This window comes from Drosophila tropicalis, unplaced genomic scaffold, assembly GCF_018151085.1.
Source record: "Drosophila tropicalis isolate 14030-0801.00 unplaced genomic scaffold, ASM1815108v1 contig_979, whole genome shotgun sequence".
Classification (NCBI taxonomy): domain Eukaryota; kingdom Metazoa; phylum Arthropoda; class Insecta; order Diptera; family Drosophilidae; genus Drosophila; species Drosophila tropicalis.
In genome coordinates this window covers 732,895-742,706 of record NW_027173482.1, presented here as the reverse complement: position 1 = coordinate 742,706, position 9,812 = coordinate 732,895, and the positions used below count along the sequence as shown (strand labels likewise).

Sequence of the window (9,812 nt, the reverse complement as noted above, 5' to 3'; positions counted from 1 at the left end):
TATGAAATAGTACAGATAACTGATGACCAAAGAAGTCAATTAGTTATGCAAAAACTGATGCCAAACTTTCCACCTCTGCACCAAGTATACAGATATATTCGGTCTAGAAAACGAACTGATTACAACAAATAACTTATACAAACAAGAACTAAGATTGAATGATAAACAGCCTGTATACATTAAAAATTTCAGAATACCACACACTCATAAGGAAAAAATAAGTTGTCCAATATCTTTTCTAGTAGATATCCAGTTCTTATGACTTAAATCAAAAGACATATTGATATACTTCTTTTGGATATAAATTTTCAAAGCAATAGTTTTATGTTAGTTATACTTATGTAGGTACTAAATAAAATAATAAGGCCAGTTAACTGATTTCCCAGAGGTTACTTTATCTTAAACAAGTCGAAATTTTTGTGTTTTTCTTCTTTTTTTTTAAGGGTGTTTAAGGTATACGAAATGGCACAACGACCGACTCTTTATGGTCAATCTGAATTTCCAAAACTGCTCCATGGGACTTTTCAATAAGCCATTTCATCTGATTAGTATCTTCCAGAAATATTGGTTTCGAAGCATAAAACTGATGGTTGGGAACATCTTTTAAAAGACCTTTGACAGCGACTCCCGGATGCTGAACATTGTTTCATATCTGTTGCAGGCGCTGCGAATATAACTTAATACTGTCTGTGTATTCTTGATGTTCCAGATTTTCGCAGTCCATGGCACTAACGCATTATGATCAACCTTCTTGGCAGGGACTGGGAATAATCGTTGTTTAAGTCAACAGAATTACTTCTACGCAAAGCTGGACTATGATTTTTGGTGTCGGCTAGAAGGTGTGTCCTCTTAGTTGGTTCTCGGTTCTCTTAGTTGGTTCTTGGTTCAGCAAGTGCAAATTGAAGCAACGCAAGTCCAATTAGAACGTACGTATTCTATTGCGGGTTGAAATATTTATTTACTTATTTATCGCAATTGCTTTGTTTATTATTGATTGCCTGTATAATCTTTAACTTTGAAAAACGAGACAAGTCGATAAACTCATTAAAGACAAAATAGTTGAATCCTCAGTGTCTGAGTATAATAGTCGAAAAAGGTCTTACCAGGGTCAGAAAAGAAACGATAGAGATTAGTAACAGACTATCGCGAAATAAACAAAAAACTATTGTCCGATAAATTCCCATTACCAAGAATTGACGATATTCTCGAACAACTAGGCAGAGCCAAATATTTTTCATGCCTTGATTTAATGTCCGGTTTCCAGCAAATAGATTTAGAAGAAAACTCGTAAAGCATTACGTTATTTTCCACTTGCAATGGATCTTAACACTTTACCAGACTAGCAATGGTCTGAATTTAAGATGCTTTCAAAGAAAAATGACAATTCATTTCTTTACATGGATGACTTTATAGTCATCGATTGTTCTGAGAAAAACATGCCCAAAAACCTAAAGGATTTATTTGCCATATGCAGAGAAAGACAACCTCAAACTGCGTCCTGAAAAGTGTTCATTGTTCATGCACGAAGTAACATTCCCAGAACACAAATCCAGATTTTTTATAATAACAGATGCTAGCAAATAAGCATGTGGAGCAGCTTTGACTCGTCATTATCCCGCATTACAATACAGGATCTAAAAAATTTAAAAGCGAATGTCCTGAAAGTCACTACCAGGCAGCAAAGTAGACAAAAAAAATATCTGGCCACAGAATAAAAATGAAAATACAATTGGGCACGTACCTTATGATGCTTCTAAGCCCAAAATACATCAAGTACTCTGCAATGATGAAGTACGAAAAGTAGTGACCTTGGGAATAACACATAATTTATGTTTCCTCAAACATGGAAAGAAAGTTATAGCAAGAATTGAGATTGGAGATCTGTACACCAATGGAAACCACGACATAGGTTTGTTTTTTCCAAGGCTTGAAAAACAAGTCAGTATACTAGATATCAAAAAACTCAAATTGGCACCGAGTGAAAAAATCTTTGAAACCTTTTCAATAGAATCTTTTAAACAAATGGGCAATAAAATCATTAAGAGTAGCGCTACTCCGACCGGTGACCATTATAGAAAAAGATAAAAATAAAACAGCGATATTGCCTGCATATCATGATGATCCTACACAGGGTGGCCATACAGGCATTACAAAAACATTGCCCAGAGTAAGAAGACACTATTATTGGAATGAAGTAAGTGAGTCGTCTCGCCGACTTGGGTATACCATACACCAGGTGAAACAAATATTTTAAATTTCCAAAACTAAATGTACCTATGTCTATTAAATTGTTTTTACATAATTCATAGTATGTGCTATCTCGCTCACTCTACAAACACACGAGCACTCTAGCGCCGCCACTAGCCAACGGCCAATTCTGGCCTTGTGGACTGCTTTGTAAAATACGTTCATACGCATATTTTGCATGTTTCTACTGGATACTGTCTCCAGGGGAAATGCGAAGAGACTCCACACCTGCCAAAGCCGGACTCCTAGACGATATCAGCTGCTGACATAGGGTCAATGTCCGAAGCCGGAACTGGTAGAGATCGATGTGCCGACGCACTGAGGGACGCGCACTGAAACCTTGCCCTCTTACGCGTCGGATATTCAATCAAAAGCTTAGAACTTCTGAATTTAACCTCCATCCCCAAAAGCTCCTCTTGGAGCTTATGAACGCCAGCTGACAGGGTTTTAAATGCATCCCCAGTTCGTATCATAAAACCTCGCATCTCGAGCTCCAAGCCACGACACGAATGACAGTCCCATTTAAGGCCGCCACCGTGTGCAATACTACCCCGCATCTTGACTGTATAACCACATTTAAAGTGCATTACGTTGTCACACAGCCAACAGTTAATAAAGTCTTCACTGGTCTTGCTGGGATTATTGCAAATGTATTGGCAACAGACCGACATTATTAAAAAAATTTAGTTATCAAAAACAAATTATAAATCAGTATGTAAATAAAAAGGGAAAGATGGAAATGTTAAGAGAGGCGTATACAAACCAAAGCAAAAGCTGACTGCAATATGCAAATGAAAAAGAGACAAAAAAAAGAGAATATTTTTTGTATTAAAACACAGAACAACAAAAACATGTCACAAGCGCGAAGTTAACGGCCGCGAGCACGATCAAAAGAGAAAACAAAAGAATAGAGAGCACCAACACCACACAAGCAAAAACAAAATGTGAACTGTAGTAGAGAGCGCGGGTGGGGGCAAAGAATAGACACAAATCAAAAACTAAGCAGCGCAACAACAAAATAATAAGTTTGTTTGTTAGTCTTTTGATGATAATCGAATTGTAAATTTAACTTTAAGCTTCGCGATGAATATTGCGATGATAAAAATTGGTTGAGATAATTTAGTTTAATGTGAATGTTGTAAATTAAGTACACAAAAGAACAAAAAAAAGTATAAGTATAAAGTACAGGTATACGTGAGGGAACACAAAAATATAGCGTATCTAGTAAATTAGTAAAAATGACTTCGCCGTTGACTAGTTTATGGAGAAAGAGAATGCCAAATACGAGCCTACGATTGTAAAGTGAAGGAAGATTAATAAGAAGAAGTCTGTCAGAATAAGACGGTAGGAAAAGACACGGGTCCCAATCAAGACCGTGTAACGCGAACTTAAGGAATTGTTTCTGAACCGACCAATATTCTAGAGTAGTTCCAACTAGGGGTCATCAAATTCTTTGGCCCAACGTTTTATGAAGCCAAGAAGGCTGCATGCTCTATTGACAATTGAAGAAATATGAACATTAAATGAAAGTTTACGGTCAAAAATAACGCCTAAGTCTTTGAATGATTGTACACAATCTAACAGAACAGACTTAATAGAGTAATGAGCTAGGAGCGGAGACAAACGACTGAAAGTCATAAAAGAACACTTAGAGGCATTAAGGTGTAATTTATTAACGTGGCACCAATCACAGAACGCATCGAGATCTGATTGCAAGTACTGTTGGAAAGAAGGATCATTATAGTAATAACAAATCTGATGTTAAGTTTCGCGAGAAGCATAGAATGATCAACCGTATCGAAAGCCTTACTAAAGTCAGTACAAATAACATCAGTTTGACGTATCGAAAGCCTTACTAAAGTCAGTACAAATAACATCAGTTTGACGCTTTTTACGGAAGCCATGGTGTACAAGGGTAGTCAAGTCTAAAAGCTTGGTAAGCGATGAACGACCTTTCACGAAGCCATGCTGACAAGGTGAAATAGTGGATCTGGACATATAAATAAGTAAACATTAAATTAATTCAAGAAATACTTACGTCTTTCATTGAACTCATTATTACCCAGTATTACACACCTGTGAGAGCAATACCACAATCCTCGCAGCAAGATCTGAAGTTATCCGACAAATAAATATTCCAAACGAAAATACAAACATCATCTTAAATTAAGTAGTCAAAAAGGAATATTAAACACAACCAAAAGAGTAAACATTTTTAATAATAAATAATTATGAAATAGTACAGATAACTGATGACCAAAGAAGTCAATTAGTTATGCAAAAACTGATGCCAAACTTTCCACCTCTGCACCAAGTATACAGATATATTCGGTCTAGAAAACGAACTAATTACAACAAATAACTTACAAACAAGAACTAAGATTGAATGATAAACAGCCAGTATACATTAAAAATTTCAGAATACCACACACTCATAAGGAAAAAATAAGTTGTCCAATATCTTTTCTAGTAGATATCCAGTTCTTATGATTTAAATCAAAAGACATATTGATATACTTCTTTTGGATATAAATTTTCAAAGCAATAGTTTTATGTTAGTTATACTTATGTAGGTACTAAATAAAATAATAAGGCCAGTTAACTGATTTCCCAGAGGTTACTTTATCTTAAACAAGTCGAAATTTTTGTGTTTTTCTTCTTTTTTTTTAAGGGTGTTTTAGGTATACGAAATGGCACAACGACCGACTCTTTATGGTCAATCTGAATTTCCAAAACTGCTCCATGGGACTTTTCAATAAGCCATTTCATCTGATTAGTATCTTCCAGAAATATTGGTTTCGAAGCATAAAACTGATGGTTGGGAACATCTTTTAAAAGACCTTTGACAGCGACTCCAGGATGCTGAACATTGTTCCATATCTGTTGCAGGCGCTGCGAATATAACTTAATACTGTCTGTGTATTCTTGATGTTCCAGATTTTCGCAGTCCATGGCACTAACGCATTATGATCAACCTTCTTGGGCAGGGACTGGGAATAATCGTTGTTTAAGTCAACAGAATTACTTCTACGCAAAGCTGGACTATGATTTTTGGTGTCGGCTAGAAGGTGTGTCCTCTTAGTTGGTTCTATGCCCTGTGTGCCTAAGTCTTCGTTGCATTGCCAGCAAGTGCAAATTGAAGCAACGCAAGTCCAATTAGAACGCACGTATTCTATTGCGGGTTGAAATATTTATTTACTTATTTATCGCAATTGCTTTGTTTATTACGGATTGCCTGTATAATCTTTCTTAAATTCATTATCGGTTTAATTAATAATAATTTCAACATCCGAATTTTATTTTCATTTCGCGAATTCTTTCTGTCGCTTTTGTTTAAATTTAAATAAAATCAAAACTTACAACAATACTTGCATTAGCGGTGTTGTTGTTTTGCTTATCTCTTTTGCGTTTGTGTCTTTACCGTTTTAACTAACTCTCGCGCTCTTGCGTACAAATTGTTGTTGCATGTGTTCAATTTGACGCGCTCTCCCGCTCTTTCCTATTCTTGATTGATTTGCGCTCTCGTCTTTTGCCTACCCGCGACTCTGTGATACGTGTTTTTGTTTTTGTGCTTTCATCTCTTTTTATTCTTTAGTTGTGAAGGCTTACTCTGCACATTAACCCTTGTGTCAGAACTGGTCAGTATATTCTTATACACAGAATTTTTACCCTTAGAATTTTTATTTTTTATTTTTTGTATTTCCTTTTTTAATTAAATTAAACTTTTTGATAAAATGGTTGTCTGCTCAAAAAATAATTGCATAGTTGCCACTAATGCGGTTGACTCCCATGATTATATTCTTTGTTGGTTGTGTGACAATGCGGTTCACGTTAAGTGTGCAGGTTACACAGGCGGAATCAAGGAGTCTATTGCTAAAGGTGGTGGCTTAACATATGGATGTGATGCTTGCCGTGGGGTCGAGAATGAGATGCGCTCATTCATGGGGCGGACTAGAGATAGTCTTGACACTTTAAGGGCAGGTTTTAACAAACTCCAAGCGGAGTTTACTGCGATGGAGACTCAGTTCAGAAGCAGAATCAAGGAGTCTATTGCTAAAGGTGGTGGCTTAAAATATGGATGTGATGCTTGCCGAGAGGTCGAGAATGAGATGCGCTCTTTCATGAGGCGGACTAGAGATAGTTTTGACACTTTAAGGGCAGGTTTTAATAAACTCCAAGCGGAGTTTACTGCGGTGGAGACTCAGTTCAGAAGTTTACCGCTTATGAATGAGCCTCCGAAACGTAAAAGGACCAGTCCTTGGGGTGTTTCTGTATCGGTTGATCCGCCAGCGTCTCTTATCGTCCCCGACCGGTCTCATGCACCGTCCACTCCTAATGTACAGCAATTGATATAGTTTAAGAGCCCGGTTTTGAATGTGATTAGTAAGGAATTACCGGTATCACCTGGGAATGATCTCTTAAAAACGATGCCTATTGTAGTGTCTGATGTGTCTTATTCTCGGGACATTTCGTCCTTTAAAATTAGTGTTTCTGCCAATATCTTCGACACTATATGTCGAGAAGATTTTTGGCCAAAACATATAATAGTTAAGGAATATACTGTAAAAAAGAAAAATCGGAAACCGATTCGCTTGCCAACAACAACTAACACTATTCCTGCCACATCAGCATCTGCTGGTGTGTCAAAAAACTAGCTTCGTCCCTTAACCTGGGTTACCAGAACGTTAGAGGACTGAAATCTAAACTTTCTAATCTCTATGTAGATAGTCTTTCTTTTGAACATAACATTCTAGCTTTTACAGAGACGTGGCTAAAACCTGATATTGCTGATGCATCGGTTTTTTCCTCAAACTTTTCTATATTCAGACGTGACCGGATTCCTCGCATAGGTGGTGGCGTTCTGATAGCTGTTGATGCTGCTTTATCATCTGAAATGATTCAATTTTCTAGTACCCAGGAGATTGAGTTTGTCGGTGTTAAAGTAAATTTTAAATCTTTTAATGCTTTCATTACTTGTTCCTATATTCCACCATTGTCAGACATGGTGGTATATTTAAATCATTTAGAGGCAATTCAGTTTGTCTCCTCCTTAGTTTCCAGTCAAGACATGGTCATAGTTGTAGGTGATTTTAATTTACCCGCTTTAGCATGGTCACTAACAGATGAATCTACCACGTTGCTGCCCTCTTTGTCATGACTTCATTGATGGCCTTCTAGGCTTATCTTTATCCCAAGTCAATCCTGTCTTAAATTCTAATGCAAAATCGTTAGATCTTATTTTTGTATTGGATTCTTCTTATTGTGAGGTTTCTAGGATCGAACCATTTGTTCTTCCAGAAGACAAATTTCATCCTACATTAAATTTAAAAGTTGATTTGCCCTTGCTTTCACCATTACTTGGTTCAAATGAGTTACCTCTAACTAGGTGCTTTCGTAAGACTGACTTTGCCAGCCTTAATGAAAACATTGCTACTACCGATTGGTCTTATCTGTACAATTGTAGAGATATGAACTCAGCTGTTCGTTTTTTCTATGATAATCTGAATTCACTCTTTGATATTTGTGTGCCTCTTGGTAGGCTGGAGCGGCTTAACAAACCTCCCTGGTTCTCTCGTGAGTTATCCAATTTGAAAAATGTGAAGACTCGATATTATAAGAAGTTTCAAAAAACACGTCGTTCATCAGATTATGCTCTGTATACAGTCGCTCGTTCAAAGTTCATGATGCTTAATACACAATGCTATAAGAATTATCTTCAGCGGTGTAAGCTTCAGTTTTCTTCTGACCCTAAACAATTTTATAACTTTGTTAATTCTAAACGTAAGACCTCTGTGCACCCATCTTTTTTGTCTTTTCAAAATAAAAAAGCGAGCACTGATCAGGCAATTGCCGAAATGTTTGCGAATTTTTTCAAAACAACCTATTCCTCAACGGAATATCGAGCAAGTCCGTATCCTTATCATTTAGAAAAAGCTAATTGCATTTTCAATCCAGTGATTGATGAAAGTTCTCTTCTTAGCGAACTTAAACTAGTTAAACCTAATTATTCTCCGGGGCCAGATGGTCTTCCTGGATGTGTACTCAGGTTCTGTGCAAACGCATTATGTAAACCCATTTTAAAATTGTTTCTATTGTCTGTCGAATCTTACTCTTTTACACATATTTGGAAGGAGTCGTATATCATTCCTCTGCATAAAAATGGCAAAAAGTCCGAAGCCTCTAACTATAGGGGTATCTCAAAATTGTCCGCTATTCCGAAAGCTTTTGAGAAAATAGTAACTTCTCAAATGCAACATTTTTGCAGCTCTATTATTTCGCCATCCCAACATGGGTTTGTGAAACGTAGATCTACAACCACTAACCTTTTAGAATTTACATCAATAATTATCAAGGGGTTCAAAAATGGTAAGCAAACTGATGTAATATATACTGACTTTAGCAAAGCCTTTGATTCCGTTAATCATACCCTATTACTTTCTAAGCTGAGCGACATTGGGTTTCCACCGCTTTTCCTTTCTTGGGTTCGAGAATATTTAACAAATAGAAAACAGAAGGTACTTTTTAAGTCTTCTTTTTCCAATTCCATTCCTGTGACTTCTGGTTTACACCAAGGTAGTCATCTTGGCCCTCTGCTTTTCACATTATTCATTAACGATCTTCCATCGGCTACAAGCTGATCTTAAAAACTTTCAATCCTGGTGCCATTTTAATCTACTAAATCTTAACAATACCAAATGTGAGGAAATGGCTTTTTTGCGTAACTCTCCTCAGCTGGTCACTTATTTTCTAAATAATAGTCCTTTAGAACGTCTAAATTATATGAATGATTTGGGCGTACTTATGGACCATAAGTTAAATTTTAACACCCATATTTCCACCACGGCCGTAAAGGCCGTGAGTGTTCTGGGTTTCATTAAAAGATGGTCAAAAAAATTTGATGACCCCTATACAACTAAATTTCTTTTTACTTCGCTTGTCCGTCCTATTTTAGAGTATGGATCTTGCATTTGGTCACCTCAATATGAGTCGCACCAGATTAGACTTGAATCCGTTCAAAAGCAGTTCTTGTTATTTGCTCTTCGTGGCTTAAGCTGGGATCGCAATGTCAATTTGCCTTCGTATTCTAGTAGACTTCTCTTGATTAACCTTCCATCTCTAACTAACCGTAGAATTATGCTTGGTATCATTTTTATGCACAAGTTCCTAATTGGTGATATCGACTCGCTTGAGTTATTAGCTCGGGTGAATCTGTCGGTACCATGTAGACGGAGTAGACACCCTATGATACCTTTATCCCTTAGTCGTTGTTCTTCTAACTATGCTATGCATGAACCTTTTAGGGTCCTCTGCTCTGATTACAACCTTCTATTCCCTGTAATCGGCTCAGAGTTTTCTATTAATATGCTTAAAACATCTATCCTATCCCATTTAGTTAATAGATAGCTGTAGTATTATTTGTTTGTCTGTTTTTTCTATTGTGTATTTGTCCACGCGATTCATGCCGTGCGTTATACGGCTGCACCCCTCGGTCGGTCGGGTGGGAGGTGGGCAGTTATCTGCTTGGGCTCGCGCGTAACAGGCTATGTCCTGCTGTCGTAAGGGCC

At 37.0% G+C, this 9,812-nt stretch overlaps 1 pseudogene; it reads right to left on the bottom strand.

Annotated features, from left to right (window-relative positions):
• Window positions 1–369: 369 nt before the first annotated feature.
• LOC137586321 (ragulator complex protein LAMTOR1-like) lies at window positions 370–2,804 on the bottom strand (annotated as a pseudogene).
• Between the last annotated feature and the right edge of the window lie 7,008 nt (window positions 2,805–9,812).